At 40.2% G+C, this 18,881-nt stretch overlaps 1 protein-coding gene across 1 annotated transcript in view; it reads right to left on the minus strand.

Annotated features, from left to right (window-relative positions):
- The window catches only part of LOC140562727 (B-cell scaffold protein with ankyrin repeats-like), a 100,573-nt gene that overhangs the window by 11,995 nt on the left and 69,697 nt on the right, over positions 1-18,881 (minus strand). The gene's annotated exons all lie outside the window — the stretch shown is intronic.

Raw genomic sequence — 18,881 nt, forward strand, 5'->3', positions numbered from 1 at the left:
TGTCATTGTATTAAATGAGCATGATGCCTTTATTGGTGATGCACTTTAATAGGTTCAGCATGAGATCTTTCAGAGCAAGCATTATGACTGATTGGCTTGATCAGAGTAGTAATGTAAGGCATCTATTTGTTCAATAAGTAGCTTCCGACACAGACCAAATAAAAAAACATGATCTTACTTAAATCCCATTCTTTACATGGTAATAATAAATGAAGGAACAACCTTAAGAAGTCACGTTTCAATTTTTTCCCCTTGATTTAAAAGGGTAAAGCACAGACTCAGGGCAGATATTACCAAATGCAGACAGATCGAGCTCTGAAAATGACACAGTCTGAACAGAAGGGGTTTGTATCTTATTCACTGATCACTGCTTATAAATGCAGCCCATTCAAACATGTAATTCAGTCTTTTCAAACATATAATTTAGTCCATGATTCTGAGCCAAGGATTTGAATTTGCACTTGCCAACTGTTAGACTGCCTCTATGGCAACTAAAGGAGTGATATGTGAAATAGGATGTGTCTTCCAGGCAATTTTTATTGTTTTGTTTTTTTTCTTCCCCGTCTCTCAAGGTCCTGCCACCTTTGCCAAGCTAGTACAACTGATTTGTGAAGCACCAGTGTGGTGTGAGAAGCAAGGCCCTGGTCTCTGTGGAAACAATAGTCGGCTCAATTTACCTCAGGACGGATTATGTTCCGTCTGTCGCGTTGCTTATTCAATACAGAACCTGGCCGACAATGGACTTATTCATAGCACACGTGAATATAGTGACCACAGCTCCACAAATTCCTCTCTGTTTGAATACAGAGAGGGCCTGCTGAATTGATGAGCATGCGGAGGACCATAGAAAGTACAAGCTTCACCATGGTGCCGATTTCACCCTGCAACTCTCCATTTTCCCCACACTGTTCCTTAGCAACCTCCTGCCACTCACTCTGAATAATAGCCCACACTCTTCTTCCCCTTTACTATTGATAACACACATTAGCATTCAGTGTTATGAATATATTCATTAGAGTAGAAAGGGGGAATTAACAGATAGACAAGACAAGCTAATTACGCATGGCAAGTCGAGGGGGGGATGTGAAAGATGGCGACTTTGATGTCCGACATGATTGTTACATCGGGTTTCCACGAGTGCTCTCCTGTTGTGATGAATAATTTGAGTCATTTTCTCTCATAGGGGGGGATGATGACAGGTGGACAGAATGACCGACATGTGAGGACAGGGGAGAAACTGCAATTCAGGACAATATCACTTAATATGAATTAAAAGGAGTGTGATTCTGTGCCATGTTTCTGCTTTACTACTATCAGTCTTATTACATGACTTTACAACCATGTTTTCCACTGAATCAACACATACCTGGGAGCTAATGGAATTTTGCTTGACTATACTATTTCTACAACCTGTTTATAGAAACCAGACTTATCTAAAGTTTTTTCTGAAATCAAGAGTATTAATAAGGAATTAGCTACAGTAGTTGCTGTTAGGGTTTGACTGCATTCAGCCACAAGGAAAATAGAGATATCATGCATTAAATTTCGAAAGATTAGTCCTGGATCATAAACTCTACAAATTCTAGAAAGCTTAATCACTCCAGCGAACTCAATTCCTGTGCTCCACAGTTCAATGCTGAAGTGTTTAATGCCCCTACAGTGTCCCTTTCTGCTTCGATAACACTTGGACTTGTATGGTCCATTGTAGATGCATCGTAGATCTATTAAATGCAACTGAGTTCTAACTTGAATGTAAATGACTGTCCATTGAATGTACCTGAACCAATTTTAAGCTAAACAATTTTAGGTTTAGGGATAGATTTAGAGCTCAGATTAAGGTTAGGGTCATTGTTTGGTTTGGGTTGATTAAAGCGTTAGAGTTACATTCAACATTCAAGAGTATTAGTTGCATTTAATACATATTCAGTTAAATGTTTAGTTGCATCTATAATCCCATTTTGGTGCTAATAGAAAGCTTAGAAAGTTCAATAGATAAACATCTACCAAATGTATAAATGTATTTAAGTGGCCATTTAAGCAGGCATTCATTGAAGATTGTATAGAACCACTGTCTTCATTAAGGAACCAATAGTGATACTCCTTGATGCTGTAGCATCCGCATATAAGGAGCAGGAAGCATCTTCCTTGGAAAACAAATAACTCTTTCATTGTGCACCTTGGAAGAAAGCCTCACTTGAGTTGACACATGAATCAGAGGTGCAATTGATTCATTAAGCAATGACTCACTGAATTTAGTTTAAACACACACATGCATGGCTAGGTCACAAACACAGACAGGCTTTCCACAGACGGTCACTGTCCCAAAATGTCCATGCCGACGTGCAACATGCACCAAAAGAGGACAAGAGAGTATGAAACACACATTCATAGAACATAGCGCAGATGGAACACATAGAGTTTAACCATGAAAACCCCCGCTAGCCACACCCAGAGTTCCCCACAGCTGTGGTCTCCATAAACATGCCCCCAAGGAACAACAAGGAAAACCATAAATAAACTATGAAACTATGAGTCAGCTAATATCTCTCGACTTCAACTGAAAAATGAAAGTGTGGGGACTTTTTTTCCCAGTTTGGTGCTGCCAATTTACCCAACCGTTCATAGCTCCCAGTGTCAGGAGCACTAGCAATGCTCCCAACAGTACAGAGTAAGAACACATAACACATGTCTCTTTCAATGCAAGCAAAGACAGACACCGCCTCTTTTCAAACTGCTGTCGATGCAGCACTGCCGGACAGTCACATTGGGATCCCCAGCTAAGTGTCCCCAGCTAACAGACGCCTGTGCCGGCCAACATCGCTTAAGAGTGATGAGGAGAGAACACCATCTACCCATCCAGAGAGAGCACAGGCAGTTCTGCACTGGCAGCTGATGGCAATGCGGCATCGCTAAGGAATCAAACTCATGACTCTGCATTAGCATTAGACCACTGAGCCACTCTGAGCCCCCTAGCTACATGTGTGCTATTTGAATGACCCATTAAAATGCAATAGCGGGAACTTTCAGCTAATGAAAAAAAGTTGCAATTAAGGCCTAAAACTTCCAGTAGTCTAGCAATTTCAGAATGTACTGCCTCATGATGCTTAATTTTCTTATAAACATTAGTGCATTGTTTTCTCCACCTCATGGATTAGCGTCCTCTTATCCAGGGTAAGCGTGTTCTAACGAAAGTCAGCTGGCTTAACTGCAGTTTTTATTAAACATGACGCATCATATCAAAAGCAGTGCTGTGCTGCTGGCAGCTGCTGTAGTTAGCTTCATTGATTATAGTGGGGGCATTTTGGTGTTGGTATTTGCTCGCTTGCTGTCAGGACATGGACATGGATGTAGCTCTTTTCAGCAGGCATGTAACATGTAAATCTGAACTTGGCTCTTACATTTTGGGAATTTTGGGATTTAGTCGGATTGACGTTATGGGTGCACACACAGTAAAATGCCTCTCCGTCAATCGCGCTGCACAGTCAGAACTAACTGTGGTTTAATAATAAATAAAGAGGTTGCACCTGAGCTGCAAAACCATTGTTAGGGCCCTTGTTCGTAACGTCCCTATTTCTGTGTCTGTTGATGCTGTTTTGTGTGTTTCTTCTTGTGGGGGCAGTGTGCAGTCTTGTGAGTGGCCACCAGGGGGGGCTCTTCCCTATAAAGGAGTCTGAGAAAGCATGGAATATGTCGAGAGCTCCTCCTCTTTGACATGACCTGGAAGAGCATCTGCCCAGAACAACCTGGCACTCTACACTTCCCTTTGTTAGCTAACTCTGTTAAAGTACTGAAGCTTTGAGGGGGAAAAGCAACGGGGTAAGCATTACTATGTTAGGGATTTAGGGAATTAGGGGAGTTTTGTGTATTCCTGTTGAGTCAATCTATGAAACAGGTCAAATTTGCTTTTGCAATGTTTGATGAGCTGCATTAAGCACTAAAAATGTGTTCATACTTGTGTTAATAGCAAAGCAAAGCAACTCCAAAGCAAATGTGTTGATGCCCTAAAGCTTAAAGCTGTTCTTCTTAACATGATATGATTTCTCGTAATGATGTAAAATACTGTTTTTAATCATTTTTTAATAGTACATGGCCATTTCCACATCTTCTTACTTACCTTGCATCTAAAATATCACCAAATAAATGAAACCTTTATTATTTTTAGGCTTCTATTTCTGCACATAAAATTGATGCATATACCCCTCGATTGTTCACTGTCTAAATTCACACTGCTGCCTTGTGTAGAGTTGTAATGGTACGTATATGCCACTGCCGTTTCCGTCTGCGAGCAAGTTTCAACAAAAGCTCCTATTCTTTCAACAGTGACGACCTTCTAACCAGCTCTGTTGTGCTGGACTATGTAAAATCAGTGTGAGCTTACATTAAGGTTGTTTTTTTTTTTTGTTTTTTTTTTGTTTTTTTTTTTTGCACAACAGATATTTACATCCAATATGAACAGGTTATACAGGAAATGGTTCTCTAAGCATGATGAGCTAAGAATAAAAAAATGGAAGAAATTAAGATTAAATGAAGAAATATACGTTTTTATGGGTCATCACAGTCCGCCGTCACAGCGTGCACACCTTGGCACTTCCGCAGTACGCATAAACCAGCCTTTAGAGTTTATTTATGTATTTATAATTAGTTGTTTGGTTAGTTGTGCTATTTTTTAGCTCATTATGTTGGTGCAGGCTCATCTTTGAAGCTAGATTTCCTGTGCAGCTTCTTTAACAGCTTGTTATTTTATGATATATTCATAATGGTTCATTTAATATAATATAAACACTGTCTGGCACTGTTCTGGCGACAGGCCTCTTTCAGTGGGTGGCCACTCTCATTTACTGCTACGGCCTGACCTTAGACCGGGTCATAACACTGTCAGAGCTATCAAAACTAACAAATGGTGGAATAATAAATAATATGGCCATCACTTAGCATTGTGGCAGCCACAGGCCTACATTAACACACACCTGCCTTAAAGCACAGTTTCCGTAATCTCAAGTAGAGCTGACTGCGGGTTTTGACACTGTGGAATACTGTTAGATGCCTAATTTTAGGCATCATTTTAGCCAAATTGTCATTTAAAAATACAGTTCGGTCTGAAAAGACCGGAGAGTAAACAGCATTACAGAGGACTTACACGACAAGCGACCTTGCTTTCCTCTGCTAAACAGCAAACCCCATTCCATACCCTGACAAGACCTTCTGACTGCAGCAAGAACCAAAGTCAACAGAAATCAGGGGCATACAGTCTTTGAACTAACACGTGAACCATATCACTTCATAACATTTGCTCTTTATCCTTTTATGTTTGCATGCCCCCTTCATTTTCTCCCTTCAATAAATAAAGACAGCATTGTCTGAGCAGCACATGAGCGACCGTGGGCCGGTCCATAATGTAAAGAACTGCTACCAAGGGCATGGATATCATGAGCGCTTAAATGAAGTGGAAAGAATGTCATTTCTCATACAGCATCTGCCTCCGTACTACACAGGCCGACTCGCTGCCTGCTGTGCTGTGCTGTATTTCAGTGCTGGTCCACATGTGCAGTAATATTCACTATAGCATACTGAAACGAATGGAACTCAAACGCAAAGCATCCAAAAGGCCACTTGTCGACAAGAGGCAAGACGATGGTCCATTGAGATGTGGTGAGTGCTCCATTTGGGGCAGGGGACAGGAATGAGGGCGCTTCAAAGCATGCAAAAGCTTCTACTGCAAGGGAGTGGAAAGCTCACGCTGCATTTGACTATCACGCGCCCACTGAAAGAGCCAGTGTTACACATTAACATGGCAGACGGAGAGATGCTAGCATTCAAATCTCAAACAAATCTCAGAGCCATGCCAGCATCCCGCTGATAGTCGTCTAGTTTGTGGGGATGCATGCTTGCACTAATAGCGTGATGAAACTTGAAGGAAGCAGTTCGACATGAAAGCACCGCACTAGTGAGTCCGTTTTTAATATGTGTCACTCAGAACCAGGTAACGTTTCTGTTGTGCTCCTATGGTCATTGCCAAGGCCAGAGCACACAGTCCCAACAAACACCAACAGTCTGTTGCTGGAACCCTACCAACCTGTGCGAATGGAGGAGAACATGCTAGAGCAGCGTAAATAGGGAAGGACATTCTTGAAAAGTGAGTAAAGGAGAACATTCTAGAGCATATTGAACTGAGAAGAACATTGAAGACAGTAAATTGTAAATTTATTTAAAAAGAAAAGACTGGAAAGAACATTCTAGAAGAGAGTGACTGGAACACAAACATCTAGAACCGTGTAAATTGAGAGGAAATATTCCAAAGGAGCAAACAGAAAAAAACATTCTAGAACAGCATGAATAAATGGTAGAACTCTAGAACTGTGTGAATAAATGGTAGAACTTTAGAACATTGTGAATAAATGGTAGAACTCTAGAACAGTGTGAATAAATGGTAGAACTCTAGAACTGTGTGAATAAATGGTAGAACTTTAGAACATTGTGAATAAATGGTAGAACTCTAGAACAGTGTGAATAAATGGTAGAATTCTAGAACAGTGTGAATAAATGGTAGAACTTTAGAACATTGTGAATAAATGGTAGAACTCTAGAACAGTGTGAATAAATGGTAGAATTCTAGAACAGTGTGAATAAATGGTAGAATTCTAGAACAGCGTGAAGCTGGTATAAAGAATATGAATCAGGAGTGTGCAATCACTTCACTCCCCTGCATCAACGGTCCACATAAACACGTGGCAAGCAGAGGTGTACACTAGAACATTAGATAGATAGATCGATAGATAGATAGATGGATCGATCAATCGATCACTTTATTTATCCCACAGTGAAAGTCGGTTTTTACAGCAGCAAAATCAAACAAGAGAGCAGCATAATAAAGGCACTTATTATTAGTCTCCCAATAACAGCCTTACACAGGCACAGAACCAGACCAGTGTCTGGGTTAGTGTAATGGTGTTTGTTGGTCTTTAAGGTTGAACTCTGCCTTGCAACAGCCATGAAACATAAAAATGTACCTCAGGAAGCAATTTCCTCCAAAGACAATGTTTCAAATGTCAAGAATATACAATGACATGTTTATTATGCCTGTAAGTGCACTCACTGCCCGACATTTCCTCGGTCAACATGATGCACCTGCTCACAAGAGGCAGTACTTTCTAAAAGCCAGTGTGTTAGGAGTAAATATACTGTATGAGTGTAGGCAGTCCAATCACTCCAGAGTCCAGAGCTGTTGACCTATGCACAGGTTTTTTGTAGGATTGTTGCACGGTTGCACAGACTTGCTATTACTTTACTTAGATTGTTCATTGTATATGCCTCATATACGATCACCTGCCATTCAACTTAATGTAATATAAATGATTGTATATTGAATGCAACCCAACAGCTAACCTGATTAAGTTCGATTCAATTGCATTTTATACATTCAGTTGAATGTCAGGTGAGCACACAAGTATAGTGATACCCAGGCTTTACAGAACATCTGCAAAATCATGTTCAACCTAATAAGAAATTGTAATAATGTTTGTTTGAATGAATACATAACATAACATTCTGAGTCACTCTGAGTCGGTATGTCCAACAGCCCTCCTCGTAAATTCCTGATTTTGCAAGTCATCAGTATAACTTAAGTGTTCAAGAGGTCTTGGTTGGAGGAAACATGGGTACTCACAAAATGCTTTTTAGTTAACTGAAAACAAGCAGAGTAAAGACATTTAATCATTTTATATTCCAGTTCCAACGCCTGAGAACACTGCTCTTCAAAAAGGGTGTAACTGCTTCATTATACTGTTATATTATGATGTATTAGTGGCAAAAAATGGTCGTAAAATGTCATTTATGTGAATTATTTCTGGGACAATATAGCGTTTAAGAAGTTATGTTAACAGCATAAGCGGCTGGAAGTGGATGTGGACTGGGCATGTTATGCTAGGGATGTAATGCTGATTTCACATAAAAAACTGAATTACTTATTGTTTTTTTCTCTTTGACAGTATAGACTACATTCGGCACATTCTGGCATGAAGCAGCACCTTGCATCATTTAAAACCTGCTGCACCCAATCCTCCAGAAAAAAGGAAATGTGCCTAATGTGGTGCTTTAATGTATCACACCCTTTTCATGAGGAAGCAACACGTCAAATCTGCAGATTCTAAGCAGTGCTGTGTTTTTTATCACTACATAACAGACAGCAGGATGACCTATATGGAGTTCTGATTCAGTCAGATTGTGGTGGATTGGTACGGAATCTGAGAAGTGACATTTAAAAAATACTACTGTTCATGTGTTTTACTGTCTACAGCAAACACAACACAACAGCAGTGTGAAATCAGGTTATTAATGGGAATGGTAGATTTAGCTACATCAGGTCAACAAGAAGATCCAATTCCCCTAAAATGCTACACATCCAGCTGGACTAGTCTATGCTTTTTTAGCTAATGACAAGTAGACTGGTTGGAAATGACAATGACAGGTTTGCTAATGTTTGCCTGCTAACAACAAATACTACATCCAAACTAGGCTAGCAGTGACTTTTCACACTCATACAAATGTTCTGTCATTAGAAAATGTTGAGCTTCCTGCACTACAGCTTCTTGTTATGTTGAATGGGATTTTTACTAAAGTAAAGCCTGTAGCAAGAGCTATGAAAGAATGCTTCGCTGGGCAGAGCTTAGTGAGTTCTGTATCTCTACTCACCAGAACCAGAACCTCATTGTGGAATTTCCCTAGATATGTATTGACATGGAAGTATATGAAAAGGATGTGTGGGCAGGAGTCTGCAGACGATTTCAAAAGAGGTAATTAAGGTATTTCAGTATATTTCACAATAGATTTCATCACGTTTCATCATGAGGACACGAATAGTGGAGGTTGTGGCAGAAGAATCCTCTGGTTAACTCCCCTGTAGTATAGCAACAGCAGCAGAATACAGGCCTAATACATTTCAGCAGAATACAACACTGTCTGCACGGATAACGGCATTAATCTCAATAATGCCAGAGGACCAGCTTATTAATGCAGTTCATATTGTTTCAAGATAATGGGAAAAGAAAGGGCAATCAGAATAGAAACAAAACGGATCACAAACACATGAGAGCACAGCTAAATGAGGCAGCACATCGCAGAACCTACTAGACATTCTGCAGGGAATCTCAGGCCTGCGCTGAAGAGAAACAGAGAGCAAGAAGGAAAGATCCTTGAGCTCAGCACATAATCTGCTCTCGTACACAGCCTCAGCGCTGCACATTCTCCGCACAGTACGGGAGAGTCTACTGTTGCTGTGGTTACAGACTTTAGCAGGCCAAGAGAGCCATGAGGAGTGGATCAAAAGGGGGTTACAGCAAGGAAACGGGCTGGAAAAGCAGAGATTGAGGCCGCTCTGATGTCCATTCCAAACGTCATCCATCCTTGCTGTGGGAGCTGAGGTGATGGTACTAAAGACACAAATGAGCTGTCCAGAAAGAATCCCATGAAAATAGATGCAGTCTGAATGAGGAGTGTTAAGACAACTCTGAAGATACTGAATGTAAAACTGAGCCTTATGGATTTGAATGGAACGGAAAGGACTGCTGCTTGTTGCCAATGATTGATAACACTTTACTTTGCAATATCCTGAGTATGAAGAAGTGTCAGTCAACAAAATGCAATTTAATCCTGGGAGGCTCTTTGTAAAAGCCATGATATTGATTGGGTAAATGTAAATGCCAAAAATGGCAAAATCATTTCAGTTCAAAATCAGTTTTTTTGGGGGTCCTCTATAGCAGTGGTTCTTACCCACCCTGCTAAAACTTGTTAAAAAGGTGGTGAAAAGACAGCATGACATCAACAACAATGTTGATATTTGGTTCAAAAGTGAAAGGTCAGAAGCTATCTTTTCAGGCCGAAAAAGATGTCCCTCTACATCTGTAACACTTTGTATTGGCCAGTAGTCCCCCACTGCTGCAAGGGCAGTCATCAAAAGTGACCTCTTCACGTATTTCTTTCTTTTCCATGATGTCAATATATTTTTATAGTTTAAATTTTAGCAGCAATTATGTTCAGAATGACTTGGGTTTGTACGCTATGTTCAGGGTTTCGTGGTCCGAAAAGGATGTCCACTTTGGGCTAAATCTGGACCAAATCATCAGACTAAACTAACTATGTCTCTGTTTGGGCTTAATAAAGTCCATGATGGGCCAACCAGATTTAGCCCAACAGTGTCTGTATAATGTCTGGTGCTGGATGGGTAACCCGCGTCATTGAGGACACCTGCCCTGCACATTTTAGTGTTAAACCTGTTCCCAACACACCAGCCAATCAGCTAAACAACAGGTTTAGCTGTTAAAGGTTACAGAAATACATCTGAGGTGTCCCTGAACAAGGCACCTAAACTCCAGTGGCTCTCTGGGGGCTGAGATGGCTGCCCACCACTTCAGATACTGTATTCTCACTGCCCTAATCACTAATGTGAGTGTGTGTCTGTGGTCACTGCCATGGGTTAAATGCAAAGGTTGTACTGCTGTGCAATGGTGGTAAAGTGTGCCTAATTGTAATCCAGGATGAAGGCTGAGAACTGCTGTCCTAGAGAACCACCCAATGCATAGTTCTTCAAAGAATCTCTTTTGAAAGTTTAAAGAACCTCTTCAACACATTTTTTATCACTGAAAGGTTTGTCCTAGACCCGTATAACCAACCCAAGAAGCGTTTAGTTTCTCAGCCAAAGTGAGCGCTTACATAACCTCATACAGTAGAGCAGCTTATCAATGTAGTGTACCGTTCCACTACTGCAACCAGCTGAACTGGCAGGCAATCGCAACAAATTTTCAGCTTTTCTACAATTCTTCTAGTAAAGAATAATACCAGGACAGAACTGTTCCAATGGGAAATGCAGATAAACGCCAAATAAAACAATAGTCAAGCACAAAAAATAAATCAACATGATGATGTGCTATAGGCACGGTGACATTAAGAGCATGGCTGCCTGCTGTCAGAGGAACAGAATGGCTGCCATGCTCGGTCGCTATTACAACCGGTTTCATCAGACTCTCAGAAGCAGCAACTGCTGACCCGCTGTCGCGTAGGAGCTGTTTAGAGCTGATCCTCTGGAACAAGGGTGCCGCTGCTGTACGATTTGGCCAGGCAAAGTAACTCTCAATGCCTGACTTGATCTATTTATAAACCGAGTGATTGATCCCACCATCCATTCACTGGCGCTGCCATTTCAGATCTGTCATTAGCAGCGTGAAACAAATCAAATGATTAGATTTCAAATGACACGAAGCAGTGGCTCATGTTCCTCGATTTTTTTTTAAATATAATTTAAGGGGGCTCTTGGCTTAGTTGTGTGGTTATGTTGGATAAGAATCTCTACATTACATAGAGGTTCTCTATGCTATAAAAAAGGTTCTTCTCATTCATGTTATTTTCCTAAACGCTCATTTAAAGAACAATCTACTAATAGCTTTTAAGGAACGTAAAGTGGTTCTAGGCCTATAGTTCCTATCACTCCAAACAACCCCGTTTTGACATCTTTATTTTTAGAAGTCAGGGGCTTTTATTGCGTTTTCGTCATCTGCCTTTTAAAGTGTTTGCAAGTCAGGATGTCCCAGCATGATTCAGGCAGCTTCATCCAAGGCAGAGAGATGACATGTTTATGGGTGTTAGCTGAAATAAGACCCCATACCAAATGTAGACTGCTCACAATAGAATCACCCTAATAAGCCACCCTGACCTTTTCAAGTGGACATCTTTGATTTGCTTCATGTGTTAGTGGAGCGTTAAGAATGGTGTCTGTTTCAGGAGGGATAAAACCGTGACAATGTTTTCTAGTGTGTTTTTGTATGACCGACTGATGGAGGATTTTGGGGCCTTTTATTTTACCAGGAAATGTGTTCGTATTTGTGAGCCCTGGGGGAAGGGAACCGGGTGAAAGGTATTGTAACCCTGAAGCAATTTGGGTTAAGTGCTTTAGACAAGGGCACAAAACCAAAGCACTCAGTAGGCCAGAGCTTCGGAACCCGTGTATCACTTTGACAGAATAATCTTGACGCTAGGCAATTACCTTTTACTGCAAGTGTGTGAATCAGCAAACAGCATTACAACAGAAAACTGGAACCGAGACATTTTCACATTTAACGACACGAGACATTTTAGGGAGATACATGGTAAGCAGTGGTAGCATGTTTTGCAAATAGACAATGAGGAATATTTTCAATTATTGTAAATATACAATTTATCCCTATTCAAAAATCCTTAGATCTCTGACACAGTAAGAGAAACAATGTTGTGAACTTCAATGTTAATGTAGTGAGGCTTTGTTCTAAGTATGTTTGTACCATTTTTATTGGCCATTTTCTCATGAAATGTTCATTAAAACACAGCTTTTCATTACATTGAGTGGAGTTAATGTTGTTCCAAAGGCTTTACTCTAAATAATAAAATCAAAGCAAAGTGTTTAGAATCAAAATGCTAATGTATATCTTGCAAATGCCAAAAATAAAAATCCATCAAATATATACATTTCAAAGATGCTTTAATGCTTTAATAAGTATTTTGGCATTGATGTTGGTTTGTACTGTGTCAATCTGTGCTTTCATTTATTCCATTTGTGTGGATTTTGCTGACCAAGGCTTTTGCTTCTGAAATCTCTTGTTTGCTCCTGTTTTGTTCTTTTGCCTCTGAGTTTTTGAACATTGTTAATGTGTGGGTGGGTCTTAAAAGAAGGTGTTTACCTTGAATCTCCATTGGTTAACTGATTTTGCAGTGACTGGCGCTTTCTTTTAAAATATCTTCTAAAACTTAGCCACACCACGTCGTCATCTTTGAAGCATTTTCTAAAAACGTATTTGTGACCATGATTGGTTTCATCTGTCATTAATTATTTGTCCTCTTCATTGACTTCTTATTGAGAAATACCATTAGGAACACCTACCACGTCCATTGTACCACCTTCTCTGACCATTAGGGTTTCGAATGTAGTTTCGAATTAGTGATCATGTATTTGAGTGGGGCATCATCTCTACAGTTGAAACCAATCATGACCACAAATACGTTTATTAATGAGGCCTCAAAAGGTAACACCTACCTAAGGTGAGCCATTTGAACTTCAACTGGAGTGAAGCACCTAGGCAAGAGATATTAATGAATGCATTTACACAGTTCAGCAATTTGTCACAATATTGTCGTCGAATTTTAAATGCAGAAATTCAGTTTCTCTGCTGCTGTGTTTTTAAAACCTGTTTGTTCCACTGGTAGAAAAAGCCTCAAAGATAGCAAAGTGGGCATGGCTAGACAAGATTTCATGCCAAAATCAGTTGACCAATAGAGTTTCAAGGCAAACCCCTTCTCTTAAGATCCACCCACCCATTACAAATATGCAAAAAGAGTGAATCAGGCAAACGAGATTCCAGAAGCAAAAGCGTTGCACAGCAAAATCCACAAATACAGAACATATGAAAAAACAGACTGACACACTTTCAAATAACTGCAAAGGGTCATAACGCAGTCAAGCATCTTTAAAATGTATATATTTAAAGTATTTTCTTTTTATTCTGCATTAGCAATATATCTTTTTTATTTCAATTTTCAGGTTTAATTATTTTCTGTAAAACTTTTGGCAGAACATTAACTCCACATGTTTTCAAATGATGGCAATAATTAAAGTGAGCTTTGGGGATTTAAGGATTTAGAGACCTCTCTGGTGAGAATGTCTCCTTTCAGAGAAGATGAATCTGATCATTGTCAGTTTACATTCATTTAGTCAGTGGAGGAGTTTAGAGATGAGTATTCAAAGAAAGCTCAGTCAAAACATGGGGAAGAAAATGAGAATTATATAGGGTTGTCTGCAAAATAATTGTTTTTAGGTATTAAACCATAAATTCAGATATCTAGACATACTGTCACTGTCTAAAAAACATGTATATCCACAATAGTGACTTTTTAGTTTAGGGTAAAAGAGAGCAACTTTATTAACTGCAGGTTAATATAAATAAATTACCATGTGAAACTGTATAATGTGTTTTTGGTATATTGTTTTGCTAATTTATGATGAAATACTGTCTCAATGTAGAGAGCAACTATGTCCAACAAACATAAAAAACTAAAAATTAGGGAAACTGGAGTCGGAAGGTTTTCTTTGTTATATGTACTTAACAGTTGAAACAGATAAAACGCTGACTATAGGTGTATAGCATGTGTCCAGTACCTATATAAAGCATCCACTCAGTCAGGTATCTATTTGGGTGGTCATATAAGAAAGTGGAGATAGCACCTAAAATTTTCAGAATACTGACTAGCTCTGTTTTTTTCACACAACAAAGGCAAAAATAGCATTAGCATATTAGCTGCTTAGTAAGCGACACAGGTAGTACAACTGTACTGTACCACACTGTAACACAAGTACAAACAAAAACCACAGCAATGACAGCCTGGCTTCCTGGTTCAAATATCTAACCTGCTCAGCCAAAAAAAAGTTTAACTCAGCATCACTCTTGAATGTTTGCTGGTCACAGAGCTCTCGCCTCCTTTTAAAACTCTAGCCAGAGTTTATCCTGGTTTTAACAAGAATTCCATTGCACCCTCTTCAGCTGTAATTCACAGTCTTCAGTTTGACCGTGAGTGAATCACGGAGCGTTAACATTCGTGGGGCTCTGAGTGGCCCAGCAGTCTAATGCACTACCACTGTGGCCTGGAGGTCGCAAGTTGGAATCTCAAGCCATGACGCTTTGCCATCAGCAGCCAGAGTCCAAGACAGCACAACTGGCCATGATCTCTCCTTATTACTCAACTGTTAGCTACGCAACTGTTAGCTAGTGTAGTGGAGCTGGGAACCCGGTGCTTTCCTTTGTGGCATCGGTACCAGTTAAAAAAATGAGGGAGAGTTACGAACACAGCAGAACGGAATTTTAACCTTCTGGGGTGCATAAGCCAGGTTTAGAACCGCATAAGTGTAATTTATCGGCATGAAATGGTTATTCCTGGACAGTGGTTATTCATTCTTGCTTTAACACAATGCTATAAGGAGTATGTAGTTGAAACGTATGTGGTTTTTTATTTAAGTTTATTTGCACTTTAAGAAACCAATTAGCCGTGCAGCTGTGCAGGAAGACTCGCAGTGGCGTTCTTGCCTAGGCAGGCATTCATGTAACCCATTATGCTTTACCAACCACATCTAAAAAAACAAAAAAACAACAACAACAAAAAAACACAAGTCAAGAAAATGCTTAGTTGCTTTGCACTTTGTTCACCTGCTGAAACGATGTGACATGCCACAGTGCCACAGACTGATGAAAAGCATTAAAGTCTGCATATGTCTAGCACGATTATGCTGTCTGAATTATTTCACCTTTCTCATAAGAGCCTGTGTGAAGGGTGGCTTTGTCATTATGTCCCATTATGTGCTGTGTTCCATTGTTCAGTGCCTATGAAAAGATGACTATGTTTAATGTATGTAGGTGTCGAGAGCATTCGCTTCCCACGGCTAGAGAAAACTGAAAAGCACACGAAAGCTTGACCACACAAACCACACTTTTTGCTGCATTGATTACTAACCACGGTTACTTCTATTAGGCCGTGTGAGTCCACTGACCCTAAAAGTGCACGTAAAATGCCACAGCATTAAAGTGCATTGTTAGAAACTAGAAACTGCGATGGAATATTGATGAGGAAGAAAAAAGCAGAGGGCTGGCATGTGTTGATGATATATAATAGCAAAATAACAGCACACAATTAAAACGAGACCCTTTCTTAATTAGCTCTCTGCTTTGCTGCTTTGCTGTTTGTGAAGCATATCGACGCTTAATTAGATGGGTTCACCAACAGGAAGGCTAGCGGTGAGGCCAGGGCGAAGTCACCATCCTTCTAACATTACTGCCGCAAGCCGTTGGGCTGCTTTCACATCGACTTCCCATGAAACCTTCTCTTTCTTTTCTGCCGCGGTTACATAATTAACATTTATTGATGCTTCCATTAAAGATTCATAGCAAAATTTTGAGCATTGAAGTATTATTTGAATAATGTATTCCTCTGAGTCATTTACGCGATGGGGAAGCGATGAGGTTTATAGGCATTGACCCAATTTGACACGGCCATTCATCACCTCTGATTAGAACTTACTCAGGTTTTAATTGATTAGATCAGAGTTGCATATCGAACCTCCAAAATGAAGCTCTTGAGGACATCAATCCGTGGGCTTTGGTTTATTGATCTAATAACAAATGCTGTATAATATGCTTTTCTTCCCTCCTTTTGGTATGACGAGTTGCAGAAGTAGGTAAAGACAATCAGCCAATTTGAATCCAATTTCGCCATCATAATTACAGTACTCCCATAACGACCATAGCTGAGAGGGGATTAGGTAAAGTCTTTTCATTTTCACTCCCCTGTGGTTGAGCACTCCCTAGGTGGGTGGACTCATAGCTCGTTAGTTATAGAGATGAAGTGAGTCTGTGTGTGTTGCCGGGTCTCTCAGTCCATTTCGGAGAAGGCGAGGCCTGCAGCAGTCACACCTGCTATTGACAGAAAGATCTGTGGACATGCCCTGGACAAGCAAGTGGGAAATTGCTTAGTGAGTAATGTTACCACTGGCCTTACAAAGCGGCGTGTGTACATGTGTGTAAACCCGTATTATGGAGGCATATTGGCCTGGTTTGGTTCTGTAGTAATACGCTAATAAGCTAACATACTGTAAAGCCATATTCTGATGGGATTAGTTTTACACAGGGAGGTGGGGTGATGTGATAGTGGCTACTCGACTTAACGCGCTGCCGTCACCTTCAAAAAAAGTGTCCTGTGACCACTGTATTTCAACATGATAACCAGTCTTATAACACACTTGTAGTAGTAAATAAAGTTTTCTTTGAAAATTAGCAGCTGCACGGTAACGTAACATGTAAGTAGCATATAGGCTATGCTACACAATAACTCCTTTGGCATTGAGGTATCAGTGCCAATGCCTCCTCTAGCGCCTCAATGCTTCAGAAAAACACAAAAAAGCTTTTCCACAGGATCTGTTTGAAACTTTACTGGATTAAGGCTGGTTTTACAGAAGGTAAAAGGCACTTACTGATTTACTGATGCATAAAAATGACTGACATGGTGCATTCGGACTGCACTAAAATCCTTAAGAAACTCTGATTATAATTACATTACCCCACCTGCCCATTAAATAAGGCTTAACTCCAATATATCACTTTCTGGCATGCTTATATTGCATAATGTTTTACATTTATTGTGGTGTTTTGTTATAATTCTGGGAGGTCAACTAGTCACTAAAAACTAAAACAGCTAGTTTTTTTTAGAAATCCAATGAGAAAGCATAACTCAGTGTTTCTCAAAATACAGACAGCGAGTGTAATTAAGGCGAAATGAAAGGTGAGTGAAGGGTCACACCATTGCAATATATCGGTTATCGAGCTAACATAAGCATAAAGGCAAAATCATTCACAGTCATTTCCATGCTTATATCAATTATTTACATAGACCAGCTCAGTAGCATAGCAAATTACTAAACTCCACCCTTAATTCAATAGGCTGGAATGGAATATTTGCCAAAGTTCTGCAAAGCTTGGTAGCTGTTGCCAAAAAGAAGAATACATTAGCAGGGCTGCCAACTCTCATGCATTGGTCCAAGACCCATGCAATTGGCTGTAATCTCACGTCGTCATGTCACACTTTAACGCCCCCTCAGTTCCCTCTAAAACAACTTCTGGATGAATTGTGAAGGAGTGAAGGAGAGCAACCCCCTCTCACCACTCTTCCACCTCAACCCATTCAGCCAGCTGATCTGAATCTCCCTCCACGAAAAATTGCAAATGTTGGCAACCCTGCATTTTTTTTTGGCTAACTAAGATTTCTTTACATTTCTAAGGCTGAAGGATTGCAAACATTCTCTCCTTTAAAAAGATACATCAAAAGGTACATCAAAATGTTTTGGGTGTTTTTTATTGTAAACAATGTCCAACAAATAAGTTGAAGGGGAATCACATGAGAAAGTACACCAAATTAGCCTTCATTTGCTATCATTTGTAAATAATCAGGCCTACGTGTGAGTCAGGTCTGGAGCAGATGCTGGGGTGTCATATTATAAGGAGAGTGCCCTACGGAGCAGCAAAGAGCAAGCTTAGAGACATCAGAGCGCACACTCCCTCAGAGAGGCAGCCATGCTTACTGGGCTCCAACACCAGTGAGATGTAGCAGGCAACCATGGTTTACAAATGTCACAACCAATGACTGTATAAAACACAAACAGCACAACATCTCTCAAAAGTGAAGCCACCACAGGTCTAGCGCCTCTGCTGGCTGATTGCAGTATGATGTATAGCTCCACTGTAGTTTCCCTGTGCTGATACTGGCCCATTCACTCCCAGAAATCAGTTTGTGATCTATCTAGCTAGCAAACGATAGTCTAGTTGGATATGCTGGACTCGACAGTATTTGTACTCTGTCTCGGCCAGCACTCTTGGCCTCGGCCTCCTGGTCTTGGCCAGGACTCTCACCAGAAGGCCAAATACTGTTTTAGCAGTTTTTTTACATCTTTTTACAGCTCTAGTGCTGTAAGTTGATGGAAATGGAATCCGCATTATAATAAAATACATTACCTGCACTTTCATTGTTGAAACATTACACTTACTGGACAAACTACATACCCAGGGGGAAATCCCCTTTGTTTCTGGTCCTTTAGGCTGCGCTGTAAACTCAGTGAAGGCGGTCTGAGATGCCTGTTCTGGGAAAAGTAGGCGTTTCTCCACCTCTGGTTTTTACTGTGAGAACTCTGGTTGTAAATTTGTCAATGTGGCAGACAATCTTGGCTTTGTTTCTATAGAACTAAAGACAATCATGGTGTCCATGCCTTATACAGTTATTGGTGACAACAGTCTGCCTAGAGCACAAGCCTAGTCTTAAACTAAACTACA

Source organism: Salminus brasiliensis, chromosome 9 (assembly GCF_030463535.1).
Source record: "Salminus brasiliensis chromosome 9, fSalBra1.hap2, whole genome shotgun sequence".
NCBI lineage: Eukaryota > Metazoa > Chordata > Actinopteri > Characiformes > Bryconidae > Salminus > Salminus brasiliensis.